The sequence below is a fragment of the Cherax quadricarinatus genome, chromosome 83, assembly GCF_038502225.1.
Source record: "Cherax quadricarinatus isolate ZL_2023a chromosome 83, ASM3850222v1, whole genome shotgun sequence".
In the NCBI taxonomy this organism is placed as follows: Eukaryota; Metazoa; Arthropoda; class Malacostraca; order Decapoda; family Parastacidae; genus Cherax; species Cherax quadricarinatus.
Genome location: NC_091374.1, coordinates 214599 through 242098, shown reverse-complemented (window position 1 = coordinate 242098; position 27500 = coordinate 214599). Strand labels below are relative to the sequence as shown.

The following is a 27500-nucleotide window of genomic DNA, read 5'->3' as shown; positions in this document are numbered from 1 at the left end:
CTGCATCAGTTGTTATGTTACTGCATCAGTTGTTATGTTACTGCATCAGTTGTTATGTTACTGCATCAGTTGTTATGTTACTGCATCAGTTGTTATGATGTTACTGCATCAGTTGTTATGTTACTGCATCAGTTATGTTACTGCATCAGTTGTTATGTTACTGCATCAGTTGTTATGTTACTGCATCAGTTGTTATGATGTTACTGCATCAGTTGTTATGTTACTGCATCAGTTGTTATGATGTTACTGCATCAGTTGTTATGATGTTACTGTATCAGTTGTTATGTTACTGCATCAGTTGTTATGTTACTGCATCAGTTGTTATGATGTTACTGCATCAGTTATGTTATTGCATCAGTTGTTATGTTACTGCATCAGTTGTTATGTTACTGCATCAGTTGTTATGTTACTGCATCAGTTGTTATGTTACTGCATCAGTTGTTATGTTACTGCATCAGTTGTTATGTTACTGCATCAGTTGTTATGACGTTACTGCATCAGTTGTTATGTTACTGCATCAGTTGTTATGATGTTACTGCATCAGTTGTTATGTTACTGCATCAGTTGTTATGTTACTGCATCAGTTATGTTACTGCATCAGTTGTTATGTTACTGCATCAGTTGTTATGTTACTGCATCAGTTGTTATGTTACTGCATCAGTTGTTATGATGTTACTGCATCAGTTGTTATGTTACTGCATCAGTTGTTATGATGTTACTGCAGCAGTTGTTATGTTACTGCATCAGTTGTTATGATGTTACTGCATCAGTTGTTATGATGTTACTGCATCAGTTGTTATGATGTTACTGCATCAGTTGTTATGATGTTACTGCATCAGTTGTTATGATGTTACTGCATCAGTTGTTATGATGTTACTGCATCAGTTGTTATGATGTTACTGCATCAGTTGTTATGATGTTACTGCATCAGTTGTTATGATGTTACTGCATCAGTTATGATGTTACTGCATCAGTTGTTATGTTACTGCATCAGTTGTTATGATGTTACTGCATCAGTTGTTATGATGTTACTGCATCAGTTATGTTACTGCATCAGTTATGATGTTACTGCATCAGTTGTTATGATGTTACTGCATCAGTTGTTATGATGTTACTGCATCAGTTGTTATGATGTTACTGCATCAGTTGTTATGTTACTGCATCAGTTATGATGTTACTGCATCAGTTGTTATGTTACTGCATCAGTTATGATGTTACTGCATCAGTTGTTATGATGTTACTGCATCAGTTGTTATGTTACTGCATCAGTTATGTTACTGCATCAGTTGTTATGTTACTGCATCAGTTGTTATATTACTGCATCAGTTATGTTACTGCATCAGTTGTTATGTTACTGCATCAGTTATGTTACTGCATCAGTTGTTATGTTACTGCATCAGTTGTTATATTACTGCATCAGTTGTTATGATGTTACTGCATCAGTTGTTATGATGTTACTACATCAGTTGTTATGATGTTACTGCATCAGTTGTTATGTTACTGCATCAGTTGTTATGTTACTGCATCAGTTGTTATGATGTTACTGCAGCAGTTATGTTACTGCATCAGTTGTTATGATGTTACTACATCAGTTGTTATGATGTTACTGCATCAGTTGTTATGTTACTGCATCAGTTGTTATGATGTTACTGCATCAGTTGTTATGATGTTACTGCATCAGTTGTTATGTTACTGCATCAGTTGTTATGATGTTACTGCATCAGTTATGTTACTGCATCAGTTGTTATGATGTTACTGCATCATTTGTTATGTTACTGCATCAGTTGTTATGTTACTGCATCAGTTGTTATGTTACTGCATCAGTTGTTATGATGTTACTGCATCAGTTGTTATGTTACTGCATCAGTTGTTATGATGTTACTGCATCAGTTGTTATGTTACTGCATCAGTTATGTTACTGCATCAGTTGTTATGTTACTGCATCAGTTATGTTACTGCATCAGTTGTTATGATGTTACTGCATCAGTTGTTATGATGTTACTGCATCAGTTGTTATGATGTTACTGCATCAGTTGTTATGATGTTACTGCATCATTTGTTATGTTACTGCATCAGTTATGTTACTGCATCAGTTGTTGTTATGTTACTGCATCAGTTGTTATGATGTTACTGCATCAGTTGTTATGTTACTGCATCAGTTGTTATGATGTTACTGCATCAGTTGTTATGTTACTGCATCAGTTATGTTACTGCATCAGTTGTTATGTTACTGCATCAGTTATGTTACTGCATCAGTTATGATGTTACTGCATCAGTTGTTATGATGTTACTGCATCAGTTGTTATGATGTTACTGCATCAGTTGTTATGATGTTACTGCATCAGTTGTTATGATGTTACTGCATCAGTTGTTATGTTACTGCATCAGTTGTTATGATGTTACTGCAGCAGTTGTTATGATGTTATCAGTTACAACTTGACAATGGTTCATGACGGAGTCTAACCTTGTCACGAGACTCCTCTCCTATGTTAGGTGTTATCTCAGTCTCTTCTTTCTCTATTTTATTGTCTATGTCTAATCTTTCAATACTTTCAGACACACAACACCTGCTTCAGACACAACACCTGCTTCAGACACTCAACATCTGCTTCAAACACACAGAACCTGCTTCAGACATGCAACACCTGCTTCAGACACTCTCAACACCTGCTTCAGACACACCAACACCAGCTTCAGACACACAACACCTCCTTCAGACACTCAACACCTGCTTCAGACACAACACCTGCTTCAGACACTCAACACCTGCTTCAGACACACAGCACCTGCTTCTGACATGCAACACCTGCTTCAGACACTCTCAACACCTGCTTCAGACACACAGCACCTGCTTCAGACATGCAACACCTGCTTCAGACACTCAACACCAGCTTCAGACACACAACACCTGCTTCAGACACTCTTAGCACCTGCTTCAGACATACAACATCTGCTTCAGACACACAACACCTCTTTCAGACATACAACACCTGCTTCAGACACTCAACACCTGCTTCAAACACTCAACACCTGCTTCAGACACTCTCAACACCTGCTTCAGACACACAGCACCTGCTTCAGACATGCAACACCTGCTTCAGACACTCTCAACACCTGCTTTAGACACACAGCACCTGCTTCAGACATGCAACACCTGCTTCAGACACTCAACATCTGCTTCAGACACACAGCACCTGCTTCAAACACTCAACACCTGCTTCAGACACTCTCAACACCTGCTTCAGACACACCAACACCAGCTTCAGACACACAACACCTCCTTCAGACACTCAACACCTGCTTCAGACACAACACCTTCAGGCACACAACATCTGCTTCAGACACACAACACCTCTTTCAGACACTCAACCCCTGCTTCAGACACTCTCAACACCTGCTTCAGACACACCAACACCAGCTTCAGACATACAACACCTGCTTCAGACACTCAACACCTGCTTCAGACACTCAACACCTGCTTCAAACACTCAACACCTGCTTCAGACACTCAACACCTGCTTCAGACAATTGTTTACCTCGTCACACACCTTGTCATTACTCGTAGCTCAGCTCTCTCATTCTCCAGTATTATTCACTTGATGTAGCTGTGTAGGTCTTTACTTCTTATCCTTTATTTTTAAGTCATTTTGTTTTTGCCTCTCTTCTCAAACATTTTTCTAGCTCCTTTACTTTCTCTTCTCTTAACTCTCTTCTCTCTGCCTCTCTTCCACTCTTCAAGGGAGGGGCCTTGATACTCGTGAAGGTATTTTAAATAAAGAAATGTGTGTTACTTTCTCCTTCCTCGGATGAAAGCTGATTAGCTCTCATTCCCCAGGCTGTGTGTTAATTTTAAGGGTTTAGCTCTCTCGCTGAAAATAATAATAATAATAATAATATGTCTTTCATGCTCTGGTGCTTCTTGTCTCTACTTCAGTACTTCAGTCATTGTCTCTCTACCTCAGTCATTGTCTCTCTCTACCTCAGTCATTGTCTCTCTACCTCAGTACTTCAGTCATTGTCTCTCTACCTCAGTCATTGTCTCTCTCTACCTCAGTCATTGTCTCTCTACCTCAGTACTTCAGTCATTGTCTCTCTACCTCAGTACTTCAGTCATTGTCTCTCTACCTCAGTACTTCAGTCATTGTCTCTCTACCTCAGTCATTGTCTCTCTCTACCTCAGTCATTGTCTCTCTACTTCAGTGCTTCAGTCATTGTCTCTCTACCTCAGTACTTCAGTCATTGTCTCTCTACCTCAGTACTTCAGTCATTGTCTCTCTACTTCAGTACTTCAGTCATTGTCTCTCTACCTCAGTACTTCAGTCATTGTCTCTCTACCTCAGTACTTCAGTCATTGTCTCTCTACCTCAGTACTTCAGTCATTGTCTCTCTACTTCAGTGCTTCAGTCATTGTCTCTCTACCTCAGTACTTCAGTCATTGTCTCTCTACCTCAGTCATTGTCTCTCTACCTCAGTACTTCAGTCATTGTCTCTCTACTTCAGTACTTCAGTCATTGTCTCTCTACCTCAGTACTTCAGTCATTGTCTCTCTACCTCAGTACTTCAGTCATTGTCTCTCTACCTCAGTCATTGTCTCTCTACCTCAGTCATTGTCTCTCTACCTCAGTACTTCAGTCATTGTCTCTCTACCTCAGTCATTGTCTCTCTACCTCAGTCATTGTCTCTCTACCTCAGTACTTCAGCCATTGTCTCTCTACCTCAGTCATTGTCTCTCTACCTCAGTACTTCAGCCATTGTCTCTCTACCTCAGTCATTGTCTCTCTACCTCAGTACTTCAGTCATTGTCTCTCTACCTCAGTCATTGTCTCTCTACCTCAGTACCTCATTGTCTCTCTACTTCAGTACTTCAGCCATTGTCTCTCTACCTCAGTCATTGTCTCTCTCTACCTCAGTCATTGTCTCTCTACCTCAGTACTTCAGCCATTGTCTCTCTACCTCAGTCATTGTCTCTCTACCTCAGTACCTCAGTCATTGTCTCTCTACTTCAGTACTTCAGTCATTGTCTCTCTACCTCAGTACTTCAGTCATTGTCTCTCTACCTCAGTACTTCAGTCATTGTCTCTCTACCTCAGTACTTCAGTCATTGTCTCTCTACCTCAGTACTTCAGTCATTGTCTCTCTACCTCAGTACTTCAGTCATTGTCTCTCTACCTCAGTCATTGTCTCTCTACCTCAGTACTTCAGTCATTGTCTCTCTACCTCAGTACTTCAGTCATTGTCTCTCTACCTCAGTCATTGTCTCTCTACCTCAGTACTTCAGTCATTGTCTCTCTACCTCAGTACTTCAGTCATTGTCTCTCTACCTCAGTACTTCAGTCATTGTCTCTCTACCTCAGTACTTCAGTCATTGTCTCTCTACTTCAGTACTTCAGTCATTGTCTCTCTACCTCAGTACTTCAGTCATTGTCTCTCTACCTCAGTCATTGTCTCTCTACCTCAGTACTTCAGTCATTGTCTCTCTACCTCAGTCATTGTCTCTCTACCTCAGTACTTCAGTCATTGTCTCTCTACCTCAGTACTTCAGTCATTGTCTCTCTACCTCAGTACTTCAGTCATTGTCTCTCTACCTCAGTACTTCAGTCATTGTCTCTCTACCTCAGTACTTCAGTCATTGTCTCTCTACCTCAGTACTTCAGTCATTGTCTCTCTACCTCAGTTATTGTCTCTCTACCTCAGTACTTCAGTCATTGTTTCTCTACCTCAGTGCTTCAGTCATTGTCTCTCTACCTCAGTCATTGTCTCTCTACCTCAGTACTTCAGTCATTGTCTCTCTACTTCAGTACTTCAGTCATTGTCTCTCTACCTCAGTTATTGTCTCTCTACCTCAGTCATTGTCTCTCTACCTCAGTACTTCAGTCATTGTCTCTCTACTTCAGTACTTCAGTCATTGTCTCTCTACTTCAGTACTTCAGTCATTGTCTCTCTACCTCAGTACTTCAGTCATTGTCTCTACCTCAGTACTTCAGTCATTGTCTCTCTACCTCAGTCATTGTCTCTCTACTTCAGTACTTCAGTCATTGTCTCTCTACCTCAGTACTTCAGTCATTGTCTCTCTACCTCAGTTATTGTCTCTCTACCTCAGTCATTGTCTCTCTACCTCAGTACCTCAGTCATTGTCTCTCTACTTCAGTACTTCAGTCATTGTCTCTCTACCTCAGTTATTGTCTCTCTACCTCAGTCATTGTCTCTCTACCTCAGTACTTCAGTCATTGTCTCTCTACTTCAGTACTTCAGTCATTGTCTCTCTACTTCAGTACTTCAGTCATTGTCTCTCTACCTCAGTACTTCAGTCATTGTCTCTCTACCTCAGTACTTCAGTCATTGTCTCTCTACCTCAGTCATTGTCTCTCTACCTCAGTACTTCAGCCATTGTCTCTCTACCTCAGTACTTCAGTCATTGTCTCTCTACCTCAGTCATTGTCTCTCTACCTCAGTACCTCAGTCATTGTCTCTCTACCTCAGTCATTGTCTCTCTACCTCAGTCATTGTCTCTCTACCTCAGTACCTCAGTCATTGTCTCTCTACTTCAGTACTTCAGTCATTGTCTCTCTACCTCAGTACTTCAGTCATTGTCTCTCTCTACCTCAGTCATTGTCTCTCTACCTCAGTACTTCAGTCATTGTCTCTCTACCTCAGTCATTGTCTCTCTACCTCAGTACTTCAGTCATTGTCTCTCTACCTCAGTACTTCAGTCATTGTCTCTCTACCTCAGTACTTCAGTCATTGTCTCTCTACCTCAGTACTTCAGTCATTGTCTCTCTACCTCAGTACTTCAGCCATTGTCTCTCTACCTCAGTCATTGTCTCTCTACCTCAGTCATTGTCTCTCTACCTCAGTACCTCAGTCATTGTCTCTCTACTTCAGTACTTCAGTCATTGTCTCTCTACCTCAGTACTTCAGTCATTGTCTCTCTACCTCAGTCATTGTCTCTCTACCTCAGTACTTCAGTCATTGTCTCTCTACCTCAGTCATTGTCTCTCTACCTCAGTACTTCAGTCATTGTCTCTCTACCTCAGTACTTCAGTCATTGTCTCTCTACCTCAGTACCTCAGTCATTGTCTCTCTACCTCAGTACCTCAGTCATTGTCTCTCTACCTCAGTACTTCAGTCATTGTCTCTCTACCTCAGTACTTCAGTCATTGTCTCTCTACCTCAGTACTTCAGTCATTGTCTCTCTACCTCAGTACCTCAGTCATTGTCTCTCTACCTCAGTACTTCAGTCATTGTCTCTCTACCTCAGTCATTGTCTCTCTACTTCAGTACTTCAGTCATTGTCTCTCTACTTCAGTACTTCAGTCATTGTCTCTCTACCTCAGTACTTCAGTCATTGTCTCTCTACCTCAGTACTTCAGTCATTGTCTCTCTACCTCAGTCATTGTCTCTCTACCTCAGTACTTCAGTCATTGTCTCTCTACCTCAGTACTTCAGTCATTGTCTCTCTACTTCAGTACTTCAGTCATTGTCTCTCTACCTCAGTACTTCAGTCATTGTCTCTCTACCTCAGTACTTCAGTCATTGTCTCTCTACCTCAGTACTTCAGTCATTGTCTCTCTACCTCAGTACTTCAGTCATTGTCTCTCTACCTCAGTACTTCAGTCATTGTCTCTCTACCTCAGTACTTCAGTCATTGTCTCTCTACTTCAGTACTTCAGTCATTGTCTCTCTACCTCAGTACTTCAGTCATTGTCTCTCTACCTCAGTCATTGTCTCTCTACTTCAGTACTTCAGTCATTGTCTCTCTACTTCAGTACTTCAGTCATTGTCTCTCTACCTCAGTACTTCAGTCATTGTCTCTCTACCTCAGTCATTGTCTCTCTACTTCAGTACTTCAGTCATTGTATCTCTACCTCAGTCATTGTCTCTCTACCTCAGTACTTCAGTCATTGTCTCTCTACTTCAGTACTTCAGTCATTGTCTCTCTACCTCAGTACTTCAGTCATTGTCTCTCTACTTCAGTACTTCAGTAATTGTCTCTCTACCTCAGTCATTTGTCTCTCTACCTCAGTACTTCAGTCATTGTCTCTCTACCAGTACAGTCATTGTCTCTCTACCTCAGTACTTCAGTCATTGTCTCTCTACCTCAGTACTTCAGTCATTGTCTCTCTACCTCAGTACTTCAGTCATTGTCTCTCTACCTCAGTACTTCAGTCATTGTCTCTCTACCTCAGTACTTCAGTCATTGTCTCTCTACCTCAGTACTTCAGTCATTGTCTCTCTACCTCAGTACTTCAGTCATTGTCTCTCTACCTCAGTACTTCAGTCATTGTCTCTCTACCTCAGTACTTCAGTCATTGTCTCTCTACCTCAGTACTTCAGTCATTGTCTCTCTACCTCAGTACTTCAGTCATTGTCTCTCTACCTCAGTACTCTCAGTCATTGTCTCTCTACCTCAGTACTTCAGTCATTGTCTCTCTACCTCAGTCACTTCAGTTATTGTCTCTCTACCTCAGTACTTCAGTCATTGTCTCTCTACCTCAGTACTTCAGTCATTGTCTCTCTACCTCAGTACTTCAGTCATTGTCTCTCTACCTCAGTACTTCAGTCATTGTCTCTCTACCTCAGTACTTCAGTCATTGTCTCTCTACCTCAGTACTTCAGTCATTGTCTCTCTACCTCAGTACTTCAGTCATTGTCTCTCTACCTCAGTACTTCAGTCATTGTCTCTCTACCTCAGTACCTCAGTCATTGTCTCTCTACCTCAGTACTTCAGTCATTGTCTCTCTACCTCAGTCATTGTCTCTCTACCTCAGTACCTCAGTCATTGTCTCTCTACCTCAGTACTTCAGTCATTGTCTCTCTACCTCAGTCATTGTCTCTCTACCTCAGTCATTGTATCTCTACCTCAGTACCTCAGTCATTGTCTCTCTACCTCAGTCATTGTCTCTCTACCTCAGTACATTGTCTCTCTACCTCAGTACTTCAGTCATTGTCTCTCTACCTCAGTGCTTCAGTCATTGTCTCTCTACCTCAGTCATTCTCTCTCTAACTCAGTACTTCAGTCATTGTCTCTCTACCTCTTCAGTCATTGTCTCTCTACCTCAGTCTTCAGTCATTGTCTCTCTACCTCAGTACTTCAGTCATTGTCTCTCTACCTCAGTACTTCAGTCATTGTCTCTCTACCTCAGTACTTCAGTCATTGTCTCTCTACCTCAGTACTTCAGTCATTGTCTCTCTACCTCAGTACTTCAGTCATTGTCTCTCTACCTCAGTACTTCAGTCATTGTCTCTCTACCTCAGTCATTGTCTTCAGTCATTGTCTCTCTACCTCAGTACTTCAGTCATTGTCTCTCTACCTCAGTACTTCAGTCATTGTCTCTCTACCTCAGTACTTCAGTCATTGTCTCTCTACCTCAGTACTTCAGTCATTGTCTCTCTACCTCAGTACTTCAGTCATTGTCTCTCTACCTCAGTCATTGTCTCTCTACCTCAGTACTTCAGTCATTGTCTCTCTACCTCAGTCATTCTACCTCAGTACTTCAGTCTCTCTCTCTACCTCAGTCATTGTCTCTCTACCTCAGTACTTCAGTCATTGTCTCTCTACCTCAGTCATTGTCTCTCTACCTCAGTACTTCAGTCATTGTCTCTCTACCTCAGTACTTCAGTCATTGTCTCTCTACCTCAGTACTTCAGTCATTGTCTCTCTACCTCAGTCATTGTCTCTCTACCTCAGTCATTGTCTCTCTACCTCAGTACTTCAGTCATTGTCTCTCTACCTCAGTACTTCAGTCATTGTCTCTCTACCTCAGTACTTCAGTCATTGTCTCTCTACCTCAGTACCTCAGTCATTGTCTCTCTACCTCAGTACTTCAGTCATTGTCTCTCTACCTCAGTCATTGTCTCTCTACCTCAGTACTTCAGTCATTGTCTCTCTACCTCAGTCATTCTCTCTACCTCAGTCATTGTCTCTCTACCTCAGTCATTGTCTCTCTACCTCAGTACTTCAGTCATTGTCTCTCTACCTCAGTCATTGTCTCTCTACCTCAGTACCTCAGTCATTGTCTCTCTACCTCAGTCATTGTCTCTCTACCTCAGTACTTCAGTCATTGTCTCTCTACCTCAGTACTTCAGTCATTGTCTCTCTACCTCAGTCATTGTCTCTCTACCTCAGTCATTGTCTCTCTACCTCAGTCATTGTCTCTCTACCTCAGTACTTCAGTCATTGTCTCTCTACCTCAGTACTTCAGTCATTGTCTCTCTACCTCAGTACTTCAGTCATTGTCTCTCTACCTCTGTCATTGTCTCACTACCTCAGTCATTGTCTCTCTACCTCAGTCATTGTCTCACTCACTCAGTACTTCAGTCATTGTCTCTCTACTTCAGTACTTCAGTCATTGTCTTTCTACCTCAGTACTTCAGTCATTGTCTCTCTACCTCAGTACTCTCTACCTCAGTACAGTCACCTGTCTCTCTACCTCAGTCATTGTCTCTCTACCTCAGTACCTCAGTCATTGTCTCTCTATCAGTGTCTCTCTACCTCAGTACTTCAGTCATTGTCTCTCTACCTCAGTGCTTCAGTCATTGTCTCTCTACCTCAGTACTTCAGTCATTGTCTCTCTACCTCAGTACTTCAGTCATTGTCTCTCTACCTCAGTACTTCAGTCATTGTCTCTCTACCTCAGTACTTCAGTCATTGTCTCTCTACCTCAGTACTTCAGTCATTGTCTCTCTACCTCAGTACTTCAGTCATTGTCTCTCTACCTCAGTACTTCAGTCATTGTCTCTCTACCTCAGTACTTCAGTCATTGTCTCTCTACCTCAGTACAGTCATTGTCTCTCTACCTCAGTACTTCAGTCATTGTCTCTCTACCTCAGTACTTCAGTCATTGTCTCTCTACCTCAGTACTTCAGTCATTGTCTCTCTACCTCAGTCATTGTCTCTCTACCTCAGTACTTCAGTCATTGTCTCTCTACCTCAGTACTTCAGTCATTGTCTCTCTACCTCAGTACTTCAGTCATTGTCTCTCTACCTCAGTACTTCAGTCATTGTCTCTCTACCTCAGTACCTCAGTCATTGTCTCTCTACCTCAGTACTTCAGTCATTGTCTCTCTACCTCAGTACTTCAGTCATTGTCTCTCTACCTCAGTCATTGTCTCTCTACCTCAGTACTTCAGTCATTGTCTCTCTACCTCAGTACTTCAGTCATTGTCTCTCTACCTCAGTACTTCAGTCATTGTCTCTCTACCTCAGTACTTCACCTCAGTCATTGTCTCTCTACCTCAGTACTTCAGTCATTGTCTCTCTACCTCAGTCATTGTCTCTCTACCTCAGTCATTGTCTCTCTACCTCAGTCATTGTCTCTCTACCTCAGTACCTCAGTCATTGTCTCTCTACCTCAGTACTTCAGTCATTGTCTCTCTACCTCAGTACTTCAGTCATTGTCTCTCTACCTCAGTACTTCAGTCATTGTCTCTCTACCTCAGTACTTCAGTCATTGTCTCTCTACCTCAGTACTTCAGTCATTGTCTCTCTACCTCAGTCATTGTCTCTCTACCTCAGTACCTCAGTCATTGTCTCTCTACCTCAGTACTTCAGTCATTGTCTCTCTACCTCAGTCATTGTCTCTCTACTTCAGTCATTGTCTCTCCTTCATGTTTGCTTCTTCTCATAAGTATAAAGTTACTTCCAGGTAGTGTACTCGCTATTCTTGGCTGCATGTGTCCAGTCAAACTGTTATCAGTGTTACTTATATGCCCCTAAGCCTTCTCATACCTTTCCTCGAAGCTGTATGTTAAATCTGTCTAGACCACTTTATTCCTTATATCCCTTTAACTCATGCGTGTCTAACTTGTATTTGTGCCTTAATTCCCCCGTCCCTCAAATTGGGTTTCTCTGTTCACCTCTCAAGTCCTCTGATCATCTTATAAGCTGTGTGTGTGTATATATATATATATATATATATATATATATATATATATATATATATATATATATATATATATATATATATATATATATATATATATATATATTCTTTTTCTTCTCAGTTTTATCGTTTTCTTTCACTGCAATAATTCCACTTGATCCTCTCAGTCCATCAATCTTCTCCCCCTTTCTCCTATCCTTCATCCCATGTTTCCTTCTGCTACTCACTTCTCCCTCTTCAACCTCTTACAGCTACTGGTCCCATAATACCTGGAATGTGTGATGACATTCTGAAAGCCACACTGATGTATCCTGCTTTACCTTGATAGATATTATTACTTGATGAAGGAATTCCATCCAATGTGGTGAAACACAACAGAAAAACACTACTGGGTTTTCTTCCTCAATATAAAACACTCATATATGAGCTGCGAGTATATCTGTTTTTTTTTTTAAATTCTGCCCTGCCTTACCTTGGTGTATATTTTGGTATAGTTGTATTGATGTAGATACAGGGTGAAGCTCCCTGCTCACCCTACCTTCCATACACACTTATCAACATTTATTATTCTGGTGACGATGTGCTCATTTCCTGACAGCGCTGGAAGAGTCAAAACTTTGAATTTATAAAAATGTGGAGAGCTAATTTTGAAATATAAGGATTTCCTTTTTGTCAGTCTTGTCTGTGAATATTTGGTAGTTGAGTTATTATTCTGTGTGTGCGTGTGTGCGCGTGCGTGTGTGCTCGCAAGCGTCCCTTCATGACTAGACTATACCAGAGCTCCTAATAATTAAGCTTACTGACATGCTGAGAATTAAGCTTACTGCCAAACTGCTAATTTAGCTTAGTGCCAAGCTGCCTGGCACGCTAGCCTCCCTCGCTCAACACTTCATTATTCACCTTCAACGCCTCTTCTGTCTTCTTGCAGTAGCAACAAGTCATGTGAAGGACTCTAACTAGCTGCTACTGCAACCTCTAACCTTCTTAAGTAATATTTTTGTACATCAGTCACTATTGTACCTTCTTTCCTTCTTCCCTTCCTTCCTTCCTTCCTTCCTTCCTTCCTTCAGTCACTATTGTAGTAACTCCCTTCCTTCTTCCCTTCCTTCCTTCCTTCAGTCACTATTGTAGTAACTCCCTTCCTTCCTTCCTTCCTTCCTTCCTTCCTTCCTTCCTTCCTTCCTACCTACCTACTTACCTACCTACCTACCTACCTACCTACCTACCTACCTACCTACCTACCTACCTACCTACCTACCTACCTACCTACCTACCTGCCTACCTACCTATCTACCTCCCCACCTATCTACCTATGTACCTTTCTACCTATCTATCTTCCTACCTGCCTTCCAACCTCCCTCCCTACATATCTACCTTCCTACCTATGTATCTCCCTACTTTCCTACCTATTTACCTATCTACCGACCTGGATCTCTCCTATCCGGACATTCTTTCCTCACTACTTCACTCCTTCCCAAGCTTAATTCCTCCCTATCTCCCGTACTTCCTTCCTCCCATCCTGTATCTAAGTGTCGAACTGTAGACAAATAATGACTAAGAAAAACGTTGCGCAGTGCCGTATGTGACTGTTTGTGTGTGTGTGTGTATGTGTGTGTGTGTGTGTGAGAGAGAGAGAGAGAGAGAGAGAGAGAGAGAGAGAGAGAGAGAGAGAGAGAGAGAGAGAGAGAGAGAGAGAGAGAGGTGAGATTGGGATGGCTCCTGCACAACTTGTGATCTATGTGTATAGTTCTCCTGGCTGGAATATACGAGCAGAGGTGAATTAAAAACCCACCCTCTCCTCTGCCTCACCCTCACGTTGCCTCATTTTCACCCTCACCGTCGCTCATTTTCCGTGTACATGTTGGTTACTGATTCCATTATGGTCTCTCATGTTTATGTTATATTATCCCCACAATTTTCCCCTTCGTTACACCTGGCTATTTTTTTCATGAAAGTGTAAATCTGTGTGTTGTTAAGTTCTAGTAGTGGTGGAGGTTACATCCTCACTAGTCAGGAAGCTAGTAGTGGTGGAAGTTACATCTTCACCTGTCAGGAAGCTAGTAGTGGTGGAGGTTACATCTTCACCTGTCAGGAAGCTAGTAGTGGTGGAGGTTACATCTTCACCTGTCAGGAAGCTAGTAGTGGTGGAAGTTACATCTTCACCTGTCAGGAAGCTAGTAGTGGTGGAAGTTACATCTTCACCTGTCAGGAAGCTAGTAGTGGTGGAGGTTACATCTTCACCTGTCAGGAAGCTAGTAGTGGTGGAGGTTACATCTTCACCTGTCAGGAAGCTAGTAGTGGTGGAGGTTACATCCTCACTAGTCAGGAAGCTAGTAGTGGTGGAGGTTACATCTTCACCTGTCAGGAAGCTAGTAGTGGTGGAGGTTACATCTTCACCTGTCAGGAAGCTAGTAGTGGTGGAGGTTACATCTTCACCTGTCAGGAAGCTAGTAGTGGTGGAGGTTACATCTTCACCTGTCAGGAAGCTAGTAGTGGTGGAAGTTACATCTTCACCTGTCAGGAAGCTAGTAGTGGTGGAGGTTACATCTTCACTTGTCAGGAAGCTAGTAGTGGTGGAGGTTACATCTTCACTTGTCAGGAAGCTAGTAGTGGTGGAGGTTACATCTTCACTTGTCAGGAAGCTAGTAGCGGTGGAGGCTACATCTTCACCTGTCAGGAAGCTAGTAGTGGTGGAGGTTACATCTTCACCTGTCAGGAAGCTAGTAGTGGTGGAAGTTACATCTTCACCTGTCAGGAAGCTAGTAGTAGAGGTTACATCTTCACCTGTCAGGAAGCTAGTAGGGGAGGTTACATCCTCACCTGTCAGGAAGCTAGTAGTAGAGGTTACATCCTCACTAGTCAGGAAGCTAGTAGTAGTGGAGGTTACATCCTCACCTGTCAGGAAGCTAGTAGTGGTGGAGGTTACATCCTCACCTGTCAGGAAGCTAGTAGTGGTGGAAGTTACATCTTCACCTGTCAGGAAGCTAGTAGTGGTGGAAGTTACATCTTCACCTGTCAGGAAGCTAGTAGTGGTGGAGGTTACATCTTCACCTGTCAGGAAGCTAGTAGTGGTGGAGGTTACATCTTCACCTGTCAGGAAGCTAGTAGTAGTAGAGGTTACATCCTCACCTGTCAGGAAGCTAGTAGTAGTAGAGGTTACATCCTCACTAGTCAGGAAGCTAGTAGGGGAGGTTACATCCTCACCTGTCAGGAAGCTAGTAGTAGTTGAGGTTACATCCTTACTAGTCAAGAAGCTAGTAGTAGTGGAGGTTACATCCTCACCTGTCAGGAAGCTAGTAGTAGTGGAGGTTACATCCTCACTAGTCAGGAAGCTAGTAGTAGTAGAGGTTACATCCTCACTAGTCAGTGGTGGAAGCAGTCAGGAAGCTAGTAGTGGTGGAGGTTACATCCTCACCTAGTCATCCTCACTAGGAAGCTAGTAGTAGTTGAGGTTACATCCTCACTAGTCAGGAAGCTAGTAGTAGAGGTTACATCCTCACTAGTCATGAAGCTAGTAGTAGTTGAGGTTACATCCTCACTAGTCAGGAAGCTAGTAGTAGTAGAGGTTACATCCTCACTAGTCAGGAAGCTAGTAGTAGTAGAGGTTACATCCTCACTAGTCAGGAAGCTAGTAGTAGTTGAGGTTACATCCTCACTAGTCAGGAAGCTAGTAGTAGTTGAGGTTACATCCTCACTAGTCAGGAAGCTAGTAGTAGTTGAGGTTACATTCTCACTAGTCAGGAAGCTAGTAGTAGTTGAGGTTACATCCTCACCTGTCAGGAAGCTAGTAGTAGTTGAGGTTACATTCTCACTAGTCAGGAAGCTAGTAGTAGTAGAGGTTACATCCTCACTAGTCAGGAAGCTAGTAGTAGTTGAGGTTACATCCTCACTAGTCAGGAAGCTAATAGTAGTAGAGGTTACATCCTCACTAGTCAGGAAGCTAATAGTAGTAGAGGTTACATCCTCACTAGTCAGGAAGCTAATAGTAGTAGAGGTTACATCCTCACTAGTCAGGAAGCTAGTAGTGGTTGAGGTTACATTCTCACTAGTCAGGAAGCTAGTAGTAGTTGAGGTTACATCCTCACCTGTCAGGAAGCTAGTAGTAGTTGAGGTTACATTCTCACTAGTCAGGAAGCTAGTAGTAGTTGAGGTTACATCCTCACTAGCCAGGAAGCTAGTAGTAGTTGAGGTTACATCCTCACTAGTCAGGAAGCTAGTAGTGTAGTCAACTTTAAAAGTTACACACAAATAACCCGAACATTGGGGAAAGAAGGACGTGACGATGTTTAGTCCGACTTGAACCACTAACTGATGTTTCGCTATTGTCAGGCAAGTGAACCTTCCTTCTTGGATACCGGGAAAATGGTGATAATTGCAAGGTTATGAAGGGGTAATTTACAGTGGTAGCTGTTGCTACTTTATTCTTCAAGTAAGATTACCTCATAAGGATTATTATCATAAAATAACCCATTCAGTATTAAGGTTATTATGGTAGCCCACGGTGGCAGCCCACGGTGGCAGCCCACGGTGGCAGCCCACAGTGGTAGCCCACAGTGGCAGGCCACGTCGCAGACCACGGTAACAGGCCACGATCGCAGCTCACGGTGGCAACCCACGGTGGCTGATATTCGTACCGTAGTGAATACCAGTATCGTTCTCTCATTTACTCATAATAAGAACGTGAAAGTGGAACAGAATTCTTCCTCCGTAAGCCGTGCGTGCCGTAAGAGGCGACTAAAATGCCGGGAGCAGAACCTAGTAACCCCTTCTGTACACATTATATATATATATATATATATATATATATATATATATATATATATATATATATATATATATATATATATATATATATATATATATATATATAAACACTACATGGGTGAAATGCTTCTCAATATATTTCATGTGTGGAACTCGTGTCATAGCACAAGGAAATATGAAGACGTCTGAGGTGCGTAAATCATCAGTAAGACAACCTGAGATGTAGGGAACGGATCCCTGTATCTCACGAACGGATCCCTGGATCTCACGAACGGATCCCTGTATCTCACGAACGGATCCCTGGATCTCACGAACGGATCCCTGTATCTCACGAACGGATCCCTGGATCTCACGAACGTATCCCTGTATCTCACGAACGGATCCCTGGATGAAGAAAAAGTTAGAAAATATGGAAAATAAGGGAAGTTAAGAGAAAGATAACGAATGGACAGTAAATATGAGGAAACGTTAATAATTGTCAGGGTAAAACTGACTTAAAGAGAATGTAAAAACCACAGACAAAAATACGCGAAAAATATATGACACCTATTTGAGGAAATAAGAGAAAATAAAGGAAGAATTTGATAATGTTTCGGACAGTAGCGGAAAAGTCAAGAGAAAGTTTATGGAAAGGCAAAGTTAAGTAATGAAAGACGTTCAGAAGGTCAGATAATGGAGGAAGCCTTGAAGGATGAGAGAATACTTTGTTGCCGGCGTGAATGGCTCTTCATCCAAGGAAGCAGAGCTACTTTGTTTTATTTACTATATAGATTTGTATGTTATTCTTATAATACTTATAAGAATAACAACAATAATAATATTGCAACTATAATAAAACACAGGAGAAAGAGAAGAGTAAGTCCAGTGAAAACTAAGAGAAAGCAAAGAAAATGCAAGGAGAAAGTCACTATGTTTATCAAGAGGCACCAAGCATAGTAGGATATTAAAGTCCCCCGTCACGACTGCTGGTGAAGCCGCCTATATTGCTGCAGTGTGGATGGTGGTTTACACAATATACCAGTGTAACATAGTGAGCTTAGTTCTACTGCTGGCACACAGTAAACACCACTTGTGTACACAGTATTAGTCAGGAACAAACACTGTAGCTCGTGGCTAAAGGAAGAACACTATATAATTAGTATTTATAACTGACTAATATATGTACTGGGTCTCGTAAATACTTGGTGAAATGTGATAATAATAATATCAGTACTACTACTACCACCACTACTACTACTACTCATAATAATAATTATTATTATTATTATGTTAATTAGAAATATATTTCTGAAATTATTAAGAAGCCTATAACTTTAATTTTTAACACACCGGCCGTCTTGTACTGAGGTAAGGTAACTCGAAATAGAGGAAACACATTCACCATCACTCATTCGATCACTTTCTTGCAAGAAGCGAGTTAGCATCACCCCAGAGTGCAGGCACTTTATTTCCCACCTGTAGGTCTCAAGTCCATATGACTTATTTTACCCAAATTCCTTCATAAATATTACCTTGCTCACACTCCAACAGCACGTCAAATCATAAAAACCACTTGAACCCATTCACTCCTCTCAAGCACGCTCACACCAGTCGGTTAGATGTTCTAGCTCCTAGATTTGAAAACCTCCTTTATCCTCTTCCTCCAGCTTCTCCTGGGTTTACTCCCTCCACCCATCATTTATTCTCTCTTCTCGTAGTCATCGTGTTTTATTCCATCTTCTCTTAAAGTCTGTCCACTTCATACCTCAGTAACCCCTCAGTCCTGGGATTAACTGTTATAGTGACTCCATACATTCTGTTCTCCAAGCTCTGCATAATATTCACACCACACATTGCCCTCCAACACGACATCTCCACCGTCTCAATCCTTCTGCTTCTAACGTTTACATCCCAAGCTTCACACTCATGTAACAATATTAGTACCACTATACTCGTGGAAAGTTCTTGTTTTTTTGCTTCCATAGATAAAGTTCTTTTCCGCATGTGTTTCGATGCACCATCCACCTTTCTCCCTACATCAGTTCTGTGCTTCACCTCATCTTTCATAGGTCCATTTCGGAACACATTTGCTTCCTCCATACTCTCTTGTCCCCAAACTGATACCTAATCTTCCGTTGCCTATATTATCGTTTGTTGCTCTCATCTCCTTGCTTTTTCCTATGTTCACTTTTTAATTTAATTCATTTACATAACCTTCCACATTCCTTCCCCAACCTTCGTAACTTTGTAGAATCTCCCAAAATAACCGTGTCATCGGCAAATAGCAACTGTGGCAACTCCCACCGTATTAAATGCGTTATGTTTTAAACCCGCACCTCTCACAATTATTTATATTGTAATGATATAATATTATCACACACACACACACACACACACACATATATATATATATATATATATATATATATATATATATATATATATATATATATATATATATATATATAATTTGTTATATTTTAACATATAGGGAAGTAGTTATTTTTTTTAATGTTACAATTGTTTTTGGTGTTATATTTTATGAACGAGTTTGTTTGTGTTGTGTTTCTGTTTTTTGTGTTTGTTTTGTGTTACTTGCTGGTGCGTCATCATTGTCTTGATTTTTCAAGAAAATTATTTTCTTTTTCTTGTTTTCCTGTTTCCAGGTAATGTGACTATAATGAGTGAGCTTGAGGGTGGTAGCTGCGTGAGTAGGCGGGACTTATGAGTCAGTGAGTAACAACTGTGTTAACTACAGTAGGCGGGACTTATGAGTCAGTGAGTAACAACTGTGTTAACTACAGTAGGCGGGACTTATGAGTCAGTGAGTAACAACTGTGTTAACTACAGTAGGCGGGACTTATGAGTCAGTGAGTAACAACTGTGTTAACTAGACTGAGACACCTGTTACCAGGGATTATACTAATTATACCACTACACCTGACTTCAGTGACTGTGGTTGTACCACCGCCACACTTGACAGTGACTGTGGTTGTACCACCGCCACACTTGACAGTGACTGTGGTTGTACCACCACCACACTTGACAGTGACTGTGGTTGTACCATCAACAAATTTGACAGTGACTGTGGTTGTACCACCGCCACACTTGACAGTGACTGTGGTTGTACCACCACCACACTTGACAGTGACTGTGGTTGTACCACCACCACACTTGACAGTGACTGTGGTTGTACCACCACCACACTTGACAGTGACTGTGGTTGTACCATCAACAAATTTGACAGTGACTGTGGTTGTACCACCGCCACACTTGACAGTGACTGTGGTTGTACCATCAACAAATTTGACAGTGACTGTGGTTGTACCACCACCACACTTGACAGTGACTGTGGTTGTACCACCACCACACTTGACAGTGACTGTGGTTGTACCACCACCACACTTGACAGTGACTGTGGTTGTACCATCAACAAATTTGACAGTGACTGTGGCTGTACCACCACCACACTTGACAGTGACTGTGGTTGTACCACCACCACACTTGACAGTGACTGTGGTTGTACCACCACCACACTTGACAGTGACTGTGGTTGTACCACCACCACACTTGACAGTGACTGTGGTTGTACCACCACCACACTTGACAGTGACTGTGGTTGTACCACCACCACACTCAACAAACCACACTTGACAGTGACTGTGGTTGTACCACCACCACACTTGACAGTGACTGTGGTTGTACCACCACCACACTTGACAGTGACTGTGGTTGTACCACCACCACACTTGACAGTGACTGTGGTTGTACCACCACCACACTTGACAGTGACTGTGGTTGTACCACCACCACACTTGACAGTGACTGTGGTTGTACCACCACCACACTTGACAGTGACTGTGGTTGTACCACCACCACACTTGACAGTGACTGTGGTTGTACCATCATTTACGACTGCTACAGTTGAAACTTGCGATTGAAATTACAAAGCGTGACCCTACATTATAAAGCTTGACCATATATTACAAAGCTTGACCATATATTACAAAGCTTGACCATACATTACAAAGCTTGACCATACATTATAAAGCTTGACCATACATTACAAAGCTTGACCATACATTATAAAGCTTGACCATATATTACAAAGCTTGACCATACATTACAAAGCTTGACCATATATTACAAAGCTTGACCATACATTACAAAGCTTGACCATACATTACAAAGCTTGACCATACATTACAAAGCTTGACCATATATTACAAATCAACAATTCACTCACTGCATCATCAAGAAAACTTTCAGTAAAGTAACCAGGATATAAGAAAGAATATGTAGTCAGTGTAGCAACTGTTGAGTTGTGAGACCTCGGTGACTTACGTTAGTGGTCAAAGGTCCCAGAACCATTAAAAGTGTTCTACACCAAATGTTGTTTCTCCCACAACTTGTCTGTTTCATCATTCTAGCAGGATATGTTATGGAGTTGAAGGATAGCGTCAGAACTAATGATTTACGGTGTATATTACAAAACCTGGACAAAAACAAAGTATAGCTACATTATGAAGATTCTGCAATAAATTTTAAAATACTGAGTATCTGTGAGGAAGAACTGGTCTTCAGATATCTTTACCATGCAAAATAACCTTCATAACTTTCAGCCAAATTTCTTATTCATCCGCTTTGCACATAAAACGCCTTTGCGAACGCTTTCAGGATGCATGATATTCCAAGAAATTTGCAATACATTAAGGCGAACATGAAGAGTTTGATGGAGGTAAGAAGGAATTAATGTACATCAGAAAAGGAGAAGCCGATACGCTAAGAGAGCGAGGTAAATACATGATTGTGGCGCAAGTTTGAAGCAGTTACTTAAGTAAATGTTTGACATACAAATATTAATTCTGAGGCCACTCTTAGTGGCTGGACCTTCCCTTTGAGGCCTCTCTTAGTGGCTGGACCTTCCCTTTGAGGCCTCTCTTAGTGGCTGGACCTTCCCTTTGAGGCCTCTCTTAGTGGCTGGACCTTCCCTTTGAGGCCTCTCTTAGTGGCTGGACCTTCCCTTTGAGGCCTCTCTTAGTGGCTGGACCTTCCCTTTGAGGCCTCTCTTAGTGGCTGGACCTTCCCTTTGAGGCCTCTCTTAGTGACTGTACCTTCCCTTTGAGGCCTCTCTTAGTGACTGTACCTTCCCTTTGAGGCCTCTCTTAGTGGCTGGACCTTCCCTTTGAGGCCTCTCTTAGTGGCTGTACCTTCCCTTTGAGGCCTCTCTTAGTGGCTGTACCTTCCCTTTGAGGCCTCTCTTAGTGACTGTACCTTCCCTTTGAGGCCTCTCTTAGTGGCTGGACCTTCCCTTTGAGGCCTCTCTTAGTGGCTGGACCTTCCCTTTGAGGCCTCTCTTAGTGACTGTACCTTCCCTTTGAGGCCTCTCTTAGTGACTGTACCTTCCCTTTGAGGCCACTCTTAGTGACTGTACCTTCCTTTTGAGGCCTCTCTTAGTGACTGTACCTTCCCTTTGAGGCCTCTCTTAGTGACTGTACCTTCCCTTTGAGGCCTCTCTTAGTGGCTGTACCTTCCCTTTGAGGCCTCTCTTAGTGACTGTACCTTCCCTTTGAGGCCTCTCTTAGTGACTGTACCTTCCCTTTGAGGCCTCTCTTAGTGGCTGGACCTTCCCTTTGAGGCCTCTCTTAGTGATTGTACCTTCCCTTTGAGGCCTCTCTTAGTGACTGTACCTTCCCTTTGAGGCCTCTCTTAGTGACTGTACCTTCCCTTTGAGGCCTCCCTTAGTGACTGGACCTTCCCTTTGAGGCCTCTCTTAGTGACTGTACCTTCCCTTTGAGGCCTCTCTTAGTGACTGTACCTTCCCTTTGAGGCCTCTCTTAGTGACTGTACCTTCCCTTTGAGGCCTCTCTTAGTGACTGTACCTTCCCTTTGAGGCCTCTCTTAGTGACTGTACCTTCCCTTTGAGGCCTCTCTTAGTGACTGTACCTTCCCTTTGAGGCCTCTCTTAGTGACTGTACCTTCCCTTTGAGGCCTCTCTTAGTGACTGTACCTTCCCTTTGAGGCCTCTCTTAGTGACTGTACCTTCCCTTTGAGGCCTCTCTTAGTGACTGTACCTTCCCTTTGAGGCCTCTCTTAGTGACTGTACCTTCCCTTTGAGGCCTCTCTTAGTGACTGTACCTTCCCTTTGAGGCCTCTCTTAGTGACTGTACCTTCCCTTTGAGGCCTCTCTTAGTGACTGTACCTTCCCTTTGAGGCCTCTCTTAGTGACTGTACCTTCCCTTTGAGGCCTCTCTTAGTGACTGTACCTTCCCTTTGAGGCCTCTCTTAGTGACTGTACCTTCCCTTTGAGGCCTCTCTTAGTGACTGTACCTTCCCTTTGAGGCCTCTCTTAGTGACTGTACCTTCCCTTTGAGGCCTCTCATAGTGACTGTACCTTCCCTTTGACTGGCCTCTCTTAGTGACTGTACCTTCCCTTTGAGGCCTCTCTTAGTGACTGTACCTTCCCTTTGAGGCCTCTCCTAGTGACTGTACCTTCCCTTTGAGGCCTCTCTTAGTGACTGTACCTTCCCTTTGAGGCCTCTCTTAGTGACTGTACCTTCCCTTTGAGGCCTCTCTTAGTGACTGTACCATCCCTTTGAGGCCTGTCTTAGTGACTGTACCTTTGAGGCCTCTCTTAGTGACTGTACCTTCCCTTTGAGGCCTCTCTTAGTGACTGTACCATCCCTTTGAGGCCTCTCTTAGTGACTGTACCTTACCCTTGAGGCCTCTCTTAGTGACTGTACCTTCCCCTTGAGGCCTCTCTTAGTGACTGTACCTTACCCTTGAGGCCTCTCTTAGTGACTGTACCTTCCCTTTGAGGCCTCTCTTAGTGACTATACCTTCCCCTTGAGGCCTCTGTTAACGACTGTACCTTCCCTTTGATACCTCTCTTAGTGACTGTACCTTCCCCTTGAGGCCTCTCTTAGTGACTGTACCTTCCCCTTGAGGCCTCTCTTAGTGACTGTACCTTCCCTTTGAGGACTCTCTTAGGGACTGTACAGTCTCTCTGAGGACTCTCTTAGGGACTGTACAGTGTCTTTGAAGACTCTCTTAGTGACTGTACCTTCTCTTTGAGGACTCTCTTAGTGACTGTACCTTCCCTTTGAGGACTCTCTTAGGGACTGTACAGTCTCTCTGAGGACTCTCTTAGGGACTGTATAGTGTCTTTGAAGACTCTCTTAGTGACTGTACCTTCTCTTTGAGGACTCTCTTAGTGACTGTACCTTCCCTTTGAGGACTCTCTTAGTGACTGTACCTTCCCTTTGAGGACTCTCTTAGGGACTGTACAGTCTCTCTGAGGACTCTCTTAGGGACTGTACAGTGTCTTTGAAGACTCTCTTAGTGACTGTACCTTCTCTTTGAGGACTCTCTTAGTGACTGTACCTTCCCTTTGAGGACTCTCTTAGGGACTGTACAGTGTCTTTGAAGACTCTCTTAGGGACTGTACCTTCCCTAAACTTGAACAATACTGCGCCAGGACTTCTCTCTAACCCTAATTATCTTAAATCCTCTCTCCAAATTAACGAGGTTAACGTAATAGTGGTAATTGTGGTTAGGCTGGTAAAGAGGCAGTACCCAGGAGGATTTACCATGTTTTCTCTCTGTCTGAAGAATATATAAGATGACAGAGAAATTTAAAAATAATTATTTACATTTTCTATATACTTAGCTTTACTTACCTGTGTCTCTTAAACGTTTTTATTATTGCAATATTTCCTCTAACATTTATGAAGCCTCTGGTGTGAGAAACAAACGTATAGTTACATGAGATTATTTCTGTAACGGAATAAAGATCTTAGAATAAACGTCGCGCATATAACAACAAGATTGTTGAGTAAAGCTGCGTTGTTCTTACTTCACTTTGCAACCACTTGTGTTGTGGTATGTGATGGTGTAAGTTACAGTGTTGTTGTGCTACCATGTGTGTACCATCTACCTCAGTACCACACAACCTACCTTCAGTGTTGTGGTGTGTGATGGTGTAAGTTACAGTGCATGTGCTACATGCTGACGTACAGATAGAAGAATGTGCTACATGCTGACGTACAGATAGAAGAATGTGCTACATGCTGACGTACAGATAGAAGAATGTGCTACATGCTGACGTACAGATAGAAGAATGTGCTACATGCTGACGTACAGATAGAAGAATGTGCTACATGCTGACGTACAGATAGAAGAATGTGCTACATGCTGACGTACAGATAGAAGAGTGTGCTACATGCTGACGTACAGATAGAAGAATGTGCTACATGCTGACGTACAGATAGAAGAATGTGCTACATGCTGACGTACAGATAGAAGAATGTGCTACATGCTGACGTACAGATAGAAGAGTGTGCTACATGCTGACGTACAGATAGAAGAATGTGCTACATGCTGACGTACAGATAGAAGAATGTGCTACATGCTGACGTACAGATAGAAGAATGTGCTACATGCTGACGTACAGATAGAAGAATGTGCTACATGCTGACGTACAGATAGAAGAGTGTGCTACATGCTGACGTACAGATAGAAGAATGTGCTACATGCTGACGTACAGATAGAAGAATGTGCTACATGCTGACGTACAGATAGAAGAATGTGCCACATGCTGACGTACAGATAGAAGAGTGTGCCACATGCTGACGTACAGATAGAAGAATGTGCCACATGCTGACGTACAGATAGAAGAATGTGCTACATGCTGACGTACAGATAGAAGAATGTGCCACATGCTGACGTACAGATAGAAGAGTGTGCCACATGCTGACGTACAGATAGAAGAATGTGCCACATGCTGACGTACAGACAGAAGAATGTGCCACATGCTGACGTACAGATAGAAGAGTGTGCCACATGCTGACGTACAGATAGAAGAATGTGCTACATGCTGACGTACAGATAGAAGAATGTGCTACATGCTGACGTACAGATAGAAGAATGTGCTACATGCTGACGTACAGATAGAAGAATGTGCCACATGCTGACGTACAGATAGAAGAGTGTGCTACATGCTGACGTACAGATAGAAGAATGTGCCACATGCTGACGTACAGATAGAAGAATGTGCTACATGCTGACGTACAGATAGAAGAGTGTGCTACATGCTGACGTACAGATAGAAGAATGTGCTACATGCTGACGTACAGATAGAAGAATGTGCTACATGCTGACGTACAGATAGAAGAGTGTGCTACATGCTGACGTACAGATAGAAGAATGTGCCACATGCTGACGTACAGATAGAAGAATGTGCCACATGCTGACGTACAGATAGAAGAATGTGCTACATGCTGACGTACAGATAGAAGAATGTGCCACATGCTGACGTACAGATAGAAGAATGTGCTACATGCTGACGTACAGATAGAAGAATGTGCCACATGCTGACGTACAGATAGAAGAATGTGCTACATGCTGACGTACAGATAAAAGAATGTGCCACATGCTGACGTACAGATAGAAGAATGTGCCACATGCTGACGTACAGATAGAAGAATGTGCCACATGCTGACGTACAGATAGAAGAATGTGATACATGCTGACGTACAGATAGAAGAATGTGCTACATGCTGACGTACAGATAGAAGAATGTGCTACATGCTGACGTACAGATAGAAGAATGTGCTACATGCTGACGTACAGATAGAAGAATGTGCCACATGCTGACGTACAGATAGAAGAATGTGCTACATGCTGACGTACAGATAGAAGAATGTGCTACATGCTGACGTACAGATAGAAGAATGTGCTACATGCTGACGTACAGATAGAAGAATGTGCTACATGCTGACGTACAGATAGAAGAATGTGCCACATGCTAACGTACAGATAGAAGAATGTGCTACATGCTGACGTACAGATAGAAGAATGTGCTACATGCTGACGTACAGATAGAAGAATGTGCTACATGCTGACGTACAGATAGAAGAATGTGCTACATGCTGACGTACAGATAGAAGAATGTGCTACATGCTGACGTACAGATAGAAGAATGTGCTACATGCTGACGTACAGATAGAAGAGTGTGCTATATGCTGACGTACAGATAGAAGAGTGTGCTACATGCTGACGTACAGATAGAAGAGTCTGCTACATGCTGACGTACAGATAGAAGAATGTGCCACATGCTGACGTACAGATAGAAGAGTGTGCTACATGCTGACGTACAGATAGAAGAATGTGCTACATGCTGACGTACAGATAGAAGAGTGTGCTACATGCTGACGTACAGATAGAAGAATGTGCCACATGCTGACGTACAGATAGAAGAATGTGCTACATGCTGACGTACAGATAGAAGAATGTGCCACATGCTGACGTACAGATAGAAGAATGTGCCACATGCTGACGTACAGATAGAAGAATGTGCTACATGCTGACGTACAGATAGAAGAATGTGCTACATGCTGACGTACAGATAGAAGAGTGTGCCACATGCTGACGTACAGATAGAAGAATGTGCTACATGCTGACGTACAGATAGAAGAATGTGCTACATGCTGACGTACAGATAGAAGAGTGTGCCACATGCTGACGTACAGATAGAAGAGTGTGCCACATGCTGACGTACAGATAGAAGAATGTGCTACATGCTGACGTACAGATAGAAGAGTGTGCCACATGCTGACGTACAGATAGAAGAATGTGCCACATGCTGACGTACAGATAGAAGAATGTGCCACATGCTGACGTACAGATAGAAGAATGTGCTACATGCTGACGTACAGATAGAAGAATGTGCCACATGCTGACGTACAGATAGAAGAATGTGCTACATGCTGACATACAGATAGAAGAATGTGCTACATGCTGACATACAGATAGAAGAATGTGCCACATGCTGACGTACAGATAGAAGAATGTGCCACATGCTGACGTACAGATAGA

General features: G+C 42.5%; 1 protein-coding gene across 2 annotated transcripts in view; it reads left to right on the top strand.

Annotated features, from left to right (window-relative positions):
• The window catches only part of LOC128702216 (limbic system-associated membrane protein), a 218666-nt gene that overhangs the window by 118170 nt on the left and 72996 nt on the right, over positions 1 to 27500 (top strand). The gene's annotated exons all lie outside the window — the stretch shown is intronic.